This window comes from Octopus bimaculoides, chromosome 21 (assembly GCF_046866305.1).
Source record: "Octopus bimaculoides isolate indiv1 chromosome 21, ASM4686630v1, whole genome shotgun sequence".
NCBI lineage: Eukaryota > Metazoa > Mollusca > Cephalopoda > Octopoda > Octopodidae > Octopus > Octopus bimaculoides.
Window position 1 is genome coordinate 5,536,165 of NC_142948.1, and position 12,665 is coordinate 5,548,829.

At 34.0% G+C, this 12,665-nt stretch overlaps 1 long non-coding RNA gene across 1 annotated transcript in view; it reads left to right on the forward strand.

Annotated features, from left to right (window-relative positions):
* LOC106884501 (uncharacterized) overlaps positions 1-10,533 on the forward strand; it is a 113,361-nt gene extending 102,828 nt beyond the window's left edge. The window contains exon 4 of the long non-coding RNA XR_001411252.3: positions 9,463-10,533. This is a non-coding gene — a long non-coding RNA (uncharacterized LOC106884501). The remainder of the gene's footprint in view (positions 1-9,462) is intronic.
* The last annotated feature ends 2,132 nt before the right edge of the window (positions 10,534-12,665 follow it).

The window sequence follows — 12,665 nt, forward strand, 5'->3', positions numbered from 1 at the left end:
CGTTCCGATACCCACCAGAATGCAAGAGGACAAATAGTTCAACTAGTGACTTTTCAGATGATGTAAAACTTGCCACCATTGTATACTAAGAAGATATTTTAACTATTTTTTTGTTTTTTATGTGTGCATAGTCGTCTCAGTTTTATAAAATGTGCTCAGCACTCCTTGCTATGTAAGTGCAAATCCCAGGACTTTATGGGTTAAATTTGAGAAAAGCACTTTTTGAGGGAACAATATGACCAATGATGGAAATAAGAGGGATATGAAAAGGATAGAATTATCCTCTCATGGTGCAGGTGGAGTTAATAGGGACTAGCACTTGCCTTCCATTCCCAAATCAGACTCACAGACCCTGGCGTATCTCTGGTTCTTAAAATCCATTTTTGCCACCACAAGATATTGTGCACCAAGCAGCATAATATCACTAACACTGAAGAGGACTTATTTTCAAAGAGTATTTTACATTATTTATATATCATTTCACAGGTTACTAACTTTTGGCTTCGTTTGGTGAGGTCTGAGGCCCGGTCTGCTGTTTGGAATGGTGAAATGAGATGTTAAGATGTTTACGACATCTCATGGGATTGCTGCTGTGAAGTGAAATGAAATGTCTTCCTGCAATATGGAAATTGCTTTGACATGTCAGTACGTTGATAACTTGTATCGTACACTACAGCTCTCATCCTTCAGTGGTTATCAATAATAAAAACAAAGTCAATATCAGGCATTAGAGATAACACAAACAGGTGGGGAGGAAACAAACTATCAGTTCCAAGGCAGATATCGGAAGAAGTTAAAAATATCAGATTCTTATTGGTTTTAGTCTGTGTACATGCTAACGTGTGCAGGTATAAATTCATATGGAAATTTATGTATAGGGGAAAGGTGTAGGTGTAGCTGAGTTGTTAAGAAGCTTCCATCCCAGCCATGTTGTTCTGGGTTCAGTTCCTGGGTGTCTTCTGTGACAACACCTTGGGCAAAACAAAGTTTTGCAAGGGGATTTGGTAGGTGGAAACTGAAAAACACCCATCAAATATATATATATATATGTATGTATATATATATATAAATATATATATATATATATATATATATATATATATATATATATATGTGTGTGTAGAAAGTTGAAAAGGAACACACGAATTGATATATATATATGGAAAAAATGTCAAGATAAAAAACGTTTCAGTACTAACATCAGTTGTCAAGCAATGGTGGAGGGACAAACACACACACACACACACACACACACACACACACACACATATATATATATATATATGTATACAACGGGATTCTTTTAATTTCTGTCTACCAAATCCACTCACAAGGCTTTGATTGGCTTGAGGCTACCGGTCGAGAACTCTGCATACCAGAAGCCAGCAAATGTATGAGGGTCGTCAGGAGAGAAAGTGCGCCGTTTTGGGGGCTACCTCTCGACAGCATCAATGTGCACCAGCCCCTCCCCACCACCACCACCACCACTGATATGAGGCCCCACTTGCTTGATCAACTGGTTATTAAATATACCTCAATATTCTTCTAGGTATCAAAAAAAAGAAGAAAGGAAAGAGGATGAAAGGGAAAACGAATGAAAGAAAGAAAAGAAAAGGGATTAAAGAAAGAAAATGAAATGTTTGCAAATGAATTGAAGCAATGAAATTTCAGTCGAGTTATCTGAATTCCTTCTCAAAACCAGAATTGAATGAAACAATATTAATTCATATTAGCAACAGCAGACGGAAGCATAGAACTGTGAAAAAGAGAGAAAAGAGATGTTTGTCTGGCACAAACTTGGAATACTAAGGAAAAAAATGGAAAGAAAATCAATCATTTTTAAATGCAGCTCTTTATGATGATATTTTATTGTTTTGGTGTTGTTTTTCACTTTATTTTTGTAGGGGAAGGGGGATTTTATTTTTATTTTTTCTCCCCACAAGAATTACCGTGATAAAACACCATGTCCAGCAGTAATAACCCGAGAGAGAGAGACAATAATAAAATAGCAGAGACTCCAGCAAAGAAAATCTGAAGAAGGAATTCTAATTCCGAAATATCATCGGACTATAGATAATCAAGTTACAACAGGTATATAGTCCATTTTTTGTTCTATAGTGCATTGTTATACCATTCTAAACTTTTTATTCTTTACAAACAATACACAATGCTTCAAGCGAACTACAATACTCTCTTAAAATAACATTGTTTATATGTGAATTTATAATTGAGTACAAAAATAATATTTACACACACCTTCACACACACACACCTTTATAAACACACATATATGGGTGGTGGAGTAAAAGTGTACCTGGGCTTTTTTTGTCTTCGTCTTCCACTTCTCATCAATGAACAAAAAACTGCTACTCCTCCATCCCAGACTGGTCAACAGAAGAAGGCCAACCATTCTTCATGACAATGCTTGACCACATGTGTCACTTATGAGACTCCAGAAGTTGAAAGAACTTGGTTACGAAGTAAGCAACGTTTTGAACTATGAAGAATTTCTACTGGACTTTTGCCAAGTTCCCTTGCCTTCTGGAGCATCCTTAGTGACACGTGTGGTCAAGCTTTGTCATGAAGAATGATTGGTCCTCTTCTGTTGACCAGTCTGGGACGGAGGAGTAGCAGTTTTTCATTCATTTTGGCAATTTCATGCCAATATGTTTCTGCAGTAATAGTTTTTCCAGCTTTTAAGAAATTATAGTGGATGAGTCCAGCAGTACACCACCAAACAGTTACTATAACCTTCTTCTTGAAGAGCTTGGGTTTAGGGAAAATTTTCAGTGCCACATTCTTGCCCAACCCCTGCAAAGAACGTTTTTTATTATTGCACAGAATCCACTTTTCATTGGTTGAGAAATGGATCGGTCTGGTTACGGAGGAGAAGCAACAAACAAATTTCGTATCTGCATATTTTCTGATTTTCACTCAAATCATATGGTACCCATTTGTCAAGGATTTTGGATTTTCCGATCACATGCAAATGATTGCAGGCAGTTTTCTAGCTAACTTGAAATTCTTTTATCAGTTCTTGAGTGGTTTTACATGGATCTTTCTCAATGACAGTCTTTAATTGACCATCATCAATGACAGATGGGCGTCCACTACACTCATGATCTTCAAAGCCCAGGTCTCCACTGCAAAATCGTTTAAACCATGGTGCCTCACAGTGGGACTGAACCTGGAACCATGTGGTTGGGAAGCAAACATCTTACCACACAGCCATGCCTGCACTTATATATGTTAATATTTGATGCAGAGGCAAACTTTTGGAATGCATATTCCCAAATTTTTCCTAAGTCTGTTTGACACCAATGGGAATAGTGACCTGTTTTGATGTCAAAATCACATTGATATCCATTAAACAGCTCGTTAGGGAAACTCCCTTGGGTTAAAACAGGATTTCATTATGTCATTATGTCTCTGCTGGTTGTTAATGTCTAGTAGTTTCCCTTATTAGTTTCCTTTCTTATTTTTGTGGTGTGCTTCAGTGGGATTACACAGGTTCTTGGGTAATTTCTGTTTATAAACAGTTATAGTTTAGCATGATCAGATTGTCATTATAAGGTGAATATGAAGCAGCTGTATATATATATATATATATATATATAAATAAACAAGACCCATTTCGATCCCACATGACCATGGGATTGTACCTAGAAATTTCTCCAGTACACAAGTCCAGCCAAGGTTGTTTTGTGGAAGATCAGAAGTCACCCATACATACTAGCCTCCCGTTTCTATGCCACCGATGCTGTCCAAGGGAAAGGTAAAGGCTGATACAGCTTGGCACCAGTGAATGTCGCAACTTATTTCTACAGCTGAATGAACTGGTGCAATATGAAATAAAGTATTTTGCTCAAGAACATAACACACAACCCGGTCTGGGAATTGAACTCAGAACTGTATGAATGTAAGCCTATATGTATGTGTGTGTGTATGTATGTATGTATGTATGTCATTATTCAGTTTTATTTCAAGATCTCATGCCAATAGAGAAAGGGTCAGTTTCTAACCTAGACCCAAAGCTACTTCATTAGATTTTCAATATCAATAACAGGATATTTTTATTTGTATGTTTCTTCTATTTTTAATTATTTTAAATCTCTGGGATGTAGTTAACACAGACAAATTCACATTTGGAACTTGAGAAAAATTTTGCATATTTTAACTGTTCCCCTCACAGATTGAACTTGTGTGAATCAGCCGGTTGATTTCGCTTTCTGAAAATCACAGTTTATCCATATGTATGTATGTATGTATGTATGTTTGTATGTACGTACATATGTATGTATACATATATATACATATGTGTGTATATATGTGTGTGTGTGTGTATATATATATATATATATATATATATATATATATATATATATATGTATATATATATATATAAACACCTATTCACACGTATATATAGTGATAGACAGATACACATTCATATATATATACACACATATATATGTGTGTGTGTGCGTGTGTATATATATATATATATATATATATATATATGGTACAAATTGGACTCTCTCTATTTGCTTCAACAAATGAAAGTTCAGCAGAACACTCTACACAGTTTTCTTAGCTTGATGTTATATGTACACACAGATATGTCTGTGGTTTGTACAAACATATACACGCATGCTCATATACATAGATTCCTTGATGTGCTTGATTTTTGCATTGACCACTTTGCGAAACAAAACCCATATATTCTACGTATCTCTAATTTCAAATTCACGTTAAGTTATCTATAAAAGATTGCTTTTTTTTGCAGATGGTTCCACAGGTCAATAGGCCACAGAATCAACAATATCAAAACAACACAACAATTAAAAACATTAAACATTCTCTAATTTATTCCTGTTATTTTCCTTTTCCAATCTTACTATCTTTTTTTCTCATTCATTCATTACAAATTATTTCTATCTAACATTGAATAAACAAACCTCAATTAGCTACAGTAACTGACCTGACATATTTTATAATAAACAATAAACAATATGCTCTCTTCATGTAAATATGCTTCTCTGGTTCAATATAGACCTTTCAGATCAATACCAATACCATGATACTTAACGTTTTACAGTCAACACTTGACATTTCACTGATATTTTTTATACTGTTGAACCAATGAAATTTGAGCATAAATTAAACATTTGTGTCTATTCAGACATCAGTGTTCACCAATACAACACAAACAACCAGCGACATTGAGATTACTTTGGATTTTTTTCAGTCTTTTGCTTCCTATTTTTTTGTTTCCTTTCGGTGTTTGTAAAAATAATTTCCAGATGTTAGCATTCATAATATGCTATCATGAATAAGATCTTTTGATTATTTCAGCTGAGTAAGAAGAACCAAGAGGAAAACCAGTGAGCAGAAAAGATATAAAAATATATAACTTAAAAATAAAATATCACCATCATCATCATCAACATCATCGTTTAACGTCTGCTTTTCCATGCTGGCATGGGTTGGATGGTTTGAATGAAGACTGGCAAGCCAGAAGGCTGTACCAGGCTCCAATCTGATCTGGCAACCACTCTGAGAGTGTAATGTGTGTCACGGAACTGGCACCTGTGCCAGTTGCGTGACACCAGTATCTGCCACAACAACAGTTTCACTTGGCTCGATGTGTCTTCTACTCGAGCATGGTATATTGCCAGAGTTCTCGGTCATTTATCATTGCCTCCATGAAGCCCAACACTCAAATGGTGCATTTTACATGCCACCAGCATCAGCCACAGTTACACAACACTAGCATTATTGTCCACATTGCCTCCATATAAGTATAAACATAATCTACTCAAGATTGTTGAAAATTAATGTCTTTTAGCTTTATTATTCCTGTTGTCATTTATTGTAAATTTTAGTCAGACACCATATTTTTATGTTTATGCATTTTCTTTGGTCCAAGAACTCAACTAATTAATATATTTTAATAGCATTGTGCTAATTCACAATGTGGCTGTCACTAATAATAATCATTTGATATCAATTGTCAATTAATGATAATAGTCAAAGAGCATTCTAATCAAAATGTGATCTAAATTCTATCAGGAAATAAGAGTTTAATTGCAAGCCTAATTCTATTTTGGTGGGAATATCCTAATTGCAGCAGAGTAAGGTGTATGTAAGCTGTGAAACCCAAGGAGAGGGTTTCAGGTTCAGGCCCGGTGTGTGCCACCTTGGACAAGCATTTCCTACAACAGTCTTGGGCTGACCAAAGCTTTGTGAAAAGATTTCATAGATGGAAACTGAAAGAGAAGCCCAACTTTGTGCTTATACATACGTGTGTGTGTGTGTGTGTCTATCTATCTGTCCTTGTCTTGGCATTGTGCAGTAGCTAAGATGCAAGGGGAAATAATATCCTGATTAGAACAGGTGAGGGTTAGTGATAGAGAGAGCTTTCTTTCTGGTTATAGAAACTCTATCTCAACTACTGTCACCTGACCCATGCAAGCATAGAAAAGTAGACACTAAGGCAATGGTAGTAATTTCAGAAATATAAAGGTTTAAGTATTATGTACTAAAATGGGCAATAGACTTTATCTTGGCCAGCAGCAACAGTAGGTGTAGCCCTCATCCATCATCAGGCTCAACAAAACTGCCTAGGCCCAAGGGGAAGATAATCTTCATATGTGGCAGATGCATAGCAGTAAAAAGATACCTGAAATAGATTTCTTAAAATGCATAGATGCTCCTTGCACATCGCTGGCAGCTTATGGCACTTAGCTGACATTATTAGCAGTATAGTTGCTAGAGAAAAAATTGATGGAAACAGTTCAGGGGGTTGTTACCTAGTCCACGTGGGGTTTGTCTTCAGGATATTTATCCAGTAGACTTGCATCATAAACCTAATTAAGCAAAATTCATTTCACTTTTTAATTAATCACCAAGGTGGCAAACTGGGTGAGTCATTAGCATGCCAAGCAAAGCACTTAGTGGCATTTCGTCCATATTTATGTTCTGAGATCAAATTCTGCCAAAGTCAACTTCACTTTTCATTCTTTCAGGGGTCAATAAAATAAGTACCAGTTAAACACTGGGGTTGATTTAATCAACTTGCCCCCAACTCCTGAACTTGCTGGCCTAGCGTCAAAATATGAAACTATTAAATTAATCAATCAAGCTTAACTCATAATGTCCTGTATCAAAAATATCTGTGCTTGTTCCTAAATCCTAAATATCACAAAATCATAGTTTCAAAAGTATTGTTCTTTGGGGCTTCAAAAACAGGAATGAAGCACTCTTCTGTGTGAAAACAAAATTTAGCATTGTTTTTGAAAGAACTTCCTGTCAAAGGATTTCCTGTTTGCATCAGCAGTATTTATGTTTGTCGTTTATTTAGTGAGCTTCTACAAATTGCTTTATCTCATTTCAATTTTTGAACAGCAGGATGCAAATATCTTAAGTCGTGTTAGAACTCAGTGATGTTATTTATGATTGATTTATTTATCAGTATTTATTTAGTATTGGTTAAGACTAACTGGGGCATGAACTCAGCTCTGAGATAAGGAAATCAATGCCTAGGGATCTATATTTTTTAAATATATGTGTAAACACCTGCTTATATTTAACTGAACTGCTTTTAACCTACCTCGACAGGTGAAAGTGACATGGCATCAGACAAAAATACACAACAAATGTACACCAACAATGATTTTATTCTATCAGGAAATTTCATTATAAATTCATGTGATAGTTATGTTTCATGATTCTTCAGCTAGACTAACAACATCGTCATGAATATCTCTCATGATGGTCGTGTTAAAACAACTAATGTATTAAGTCTACCACAACTACTGCTCAAATAAATTGGGTGAGTTATATCAAGAAATCACTACAGGGCTTTAAGAGTTAACCTTTAGCATGCTGTAGGTGCGTCATGTCACTGTATAGAACACAATGTGCTTGAAGTTACGAGGTTGAAAACACGTATGGCACAGGATGCACCTACAACATGCTAAAGGTTAACATATACAACTGAGTGTATAGTACTACTGATTGTATATTATGGCAAACACTTTTGATTCAACTTGTTCATGGTGGTTACAACTCAGTTTCTGAATAAAATTTTAATTTTCCTTCGTGAAAGAAAAGACTATGTTGGGAGCATAATGACTGTTTAAGGACCATAAAAAAATGTCCCTTTGTTACAAGAAATGCTTGTAAATTAAATCCTGTATCAAGAAAATTGTGTGTGTGTGTATTTACATATTTCGATGTAAAAATATGTCAACTAAAAATGATTAGATGACAGAGCAATTAAAAGTTAGCTTTGATAAAGCTGCTGCAGTCCCTTAGTTGACAGTCAGCACAAAAGAGATAATCAAGGAGATAATCATTTTCCCATAATATCTAGCAGGATTAGAAATTTTAATTTGCAATTACGAAGATACATGAGATATATGTATCTAATATATTTTTGGTAATTTATTATTACAAAGGTCTTTTAAATTTTCAGTAATCATGAATAACACCATTTCATTCTTTTTAGAAATCATCAGTATAACGTCACTCAAAAGATTTCATCAACAGTTGACCAATATTTAACATTCAGGCTAAAACACATATAACAGAGGCAGTAAGTGCAGAAAAACCATAAAGAAGAAAGAGAGTTTATCAATTAGGGATTTTTTTTTCTCATTTCTTCATATTTCAAAGGCCAGTTTTTTATAGTAGTTTTACGTAAAGCATATTCTATTGTGGATTTATAGCCAACTGTACCCTGAATTGATCACTTTATACTGGTTGTTACTGCTGCATTTCTTTGTTACAGTTAACATTTGCAAAGCAGATTTGGTTATTAATCTCTTGGCTATAATAACAGCAACAGCAGCAAAAATAATGATGATGATGATGATGATGGTGATGATGATGACGATGACGACGATGTATTTTAGCTTTTCTACTGTGGATGCTGATAGCAACGAAATCCATTAAGAATGATCAGAAACTACCTGGAAATACATTAAGTAACGAATAGTACATGCACCAAATATTTTTGAAGACCTAGTTCTTTACCATTTTCGTCTGTTGCCAATAAAGCAATTCCTGTTAATTTCTCAGAGATAAAAGCTAAGCTAGTTTTCCGAAAGCGATAGAAAATATTTCATGGCACATATGAAGGAATAATTTTTCCTCTTTCCTTTTTTACATCTTACCACTTTCCCCATATCTCTTTCTTTTTCTCTCCTTTTCTTTCTCCTTGTTTCTCTCTCTCTCTCTCTTTCTCTCTCTATCTATCTATCTCTCTCTCTCTCCTATATTCTCTTGTGCCTCTTTTCTCTCACTTTCAACAGCACAAAAAGAATCATGTCTGGTGCATGAGACGTTAGCAAAAGAGAACAGCTTTTTCAGCACCACATGTCCCACCCCACCTGCTTTAAATTTCGTTGTTCTTATATTGTGATGGTGTAACTCCTCTGTTTCGTTTCTTTAATACAGGTGCCTTAATGTAATTTGATGAGCCAAAGGAACATAAGAAGCAATTAGAATATAATGAGATTACAAGATTCAAGAAAGCCAAGATCATTTATAACACACACACTGTTGGCGCCATTGGATTTAATCTTTATTCTATTTTTCTTCTAAACTTTTATTGACTGTTGTTGTTGTTGTTGGTAGTGGTGGTGGTGGTGGTGGTGGTAGTTGTCGTTGTTGTGCCAGAGCTGCTTTCTTTTATAGTATCACGTGAATTAGTTGTACTCTAAATCTGATAGATTTCGAAATAAAGTTGAACAGCAGAACACTTTTTTAAAATACAACAACAACAACAACAACAACAGCAATGGCAATGATGACGAGGATGACGACAACAACAACAATAACAACAGCTTTGAAACTGAAATAAAACCATGCTGGTGGAAAAGGTGAATGGGGGGGGGTAAAAATAGAAACAAGAGAGAGAGAGAAATAAGGAAAACCCTATGAGTGGCTGGTGACTATTATGCAGTGAGAATAGTGCTGTAGTATTTGGATAAATAACTTGTAATAATAATAATAATGATAATAATAAATATATAGATATATATATAAATAAATAAAATGAAATACAATAAAATGTTTGCTGACAACTATTGTCAATTGATATTCCCAAAAGCAAGTTATTGATCAAAATCAATATGTATACATGTATATACGAGTGTATGCATTTATGTATGTATGTATGTATATTATGCATGTATGTATGTATATTATGCATGCATGTATGTATGTGTATTATGTATGTATGTATGCTTGTGTGCAAACAAACACAATGAATTCATAAGAGCATGCGCATTTAACTAAAACCCCTTGTAATATATACATTCATATATACACACATAAATACACACATATATATATATATATATATATATATGTTTAAATATATTGGGTGATAGATACCTACACACAAACACATGTATATGTATTTATGAATCTTCTTCAATTACACACACACACACACACATATACTCACCATATTCTTATACTTATATTTTCACCACTGAGTTTTGGTACGTTCTTTAAAAATGGTTCAAGAATTAAAAAAATAAATAAAAATAAAAATTTTAATTGAAAAAAAAAGAAATTTAATAAATTTGCTGACAAGATATTTCTTTTCTCCTTACATTTCAAGTGTTTCTTTCCATTTATTTTTCAGATATTGAATTTATTCCAAATTTGTGTTTCTGACTTTTTCACTACTTTTTAACCAATTTTTTTTTCACACACAATAATACTGTACTAAGTGTGTGTATATAAATATATACATATACATATATATATATATATATATATATATATATATATACATACATATATATGTGTGTGTGTGTGTGTGTGTGTGTGTGTGTGTGCGTGCGTGTGTGTATGTATGTATATTTATATAGATAAATAGATAGATATATATATATAGACATACACACGTGTATATCTATATATATGTGTGTGTGTAGGGAGAGACAGAGGTAGATAGACAGACAGATAATCATATTCAGCTGAAATATATAGCATCCATTTATAAATGAGCATCTATTCCATTTATAAAATAACCATTCATTAAATATAGTGTGATTTTATGTCAGTCTTTATTTTTTATTGTTTATAGTTGTTTTCCTTCTTCTGATTATTATTGTTGTTGTTATTATTATTATTATTATTATTATTATTATCATTATTGTTATTATCATTATTATTTGAGACAGAAACCTGCTCAAATCATTAGAGTGCTGGGCAAAATGCTTAGCAGCATTTTGTTCATCTTTACATTACAAGTTCAAATTCTGCTGAGGTCGACTTTTGCCATTCCTTCCATTGGGTTCGATAAAGCAAGTACAAACTGATCACTGGGGATCAATGTAACTGTCAAAACCATGCCAGCATGGACAACAGTTGTTAAATAATGATGATGATATATATATATATATATATATATATATATATATATATATAAACAATATATGAGTATATGCATATATATGTACATGCATGTACATACCTTCATCTACATGTACATATAGATACATATTTGGGTATATGACGTTGCAAAAGAACATGGACAAAATGATAAACAAGGTACAACAGACAAGCAGGCCACATAGAGAACATATCCTTCATCAGCTGCCACCATTAAAACATCGGCGTTTCGAAGAGTTAGGGCAGGATGCATCGTTAAAATGGCTCTTCCCACAAACACAAATTAAATTTTTTTTCATGGAGGATAGTGGCGGACGGAAAACAAGACAGGAAAACGAAACGGTGAAATAAACAAATAAAAAAGCTGTGCATACATATATATATATACACTCACACATATATATATACACACACACACAAGAAAGTAACAAAAAGTATATGAAAATTATGTAAAAATTCGTAAAAATTTTTTTAAATAACCATTTTATTTATTGTCAAAATACTAAAAGGACTTTTGAACTCGCCTGTATATATAGAGAGTGGATTATGTGCATTTAAATGCATATTTACTGCACAGGTTTATCAGCCTGAACAAACAAAATGCACCAGGTGAATTTATTAAGCTGCACCAACATTACACGCATGAAGAATTATAATAATCTAATACAAAATCGGAGAGAAATTCATGAACATGCATGTGAATTGTTAAACAGGCCAGGTCACATGCATCTTTAAATACAGAGAGTGTGATGAGGAATTGGTAGAAGAATAGTGTGATATGTGCAACAAGAACAATTGAATGCAGCAATGCAAAACTGAACATGACCGATCATATAGGGTGATGTTGGGTTGGACAACTTCCGTACGTGTAGAGGGAGACTGGCAAATGATGTTCATTATAGACAAACATTCAATGTGCTTGTTTGCTTATATGCACAATACAGTGCATATTGTGTGTGTATATACACACATATTATACATACACAGACACACACACACACATATATCTATAATGATATGATATGAGATGTTTTGGTATCCAGAAGACCCAAAAGGCAGGTAAGCCTATGTAAGTGCTACGGAAGGACAACAGTTAAGCTCCCGGTTCAATAATAGCATGAGTGAGGAGTCTAAGGCAGGTCATGTGTGAGTGTGTATGTGTTAAATAAAATGAGATACACACACACACACACATATATATATATACACACACACTCACACACACGCACACAAATATATACACAGATAGA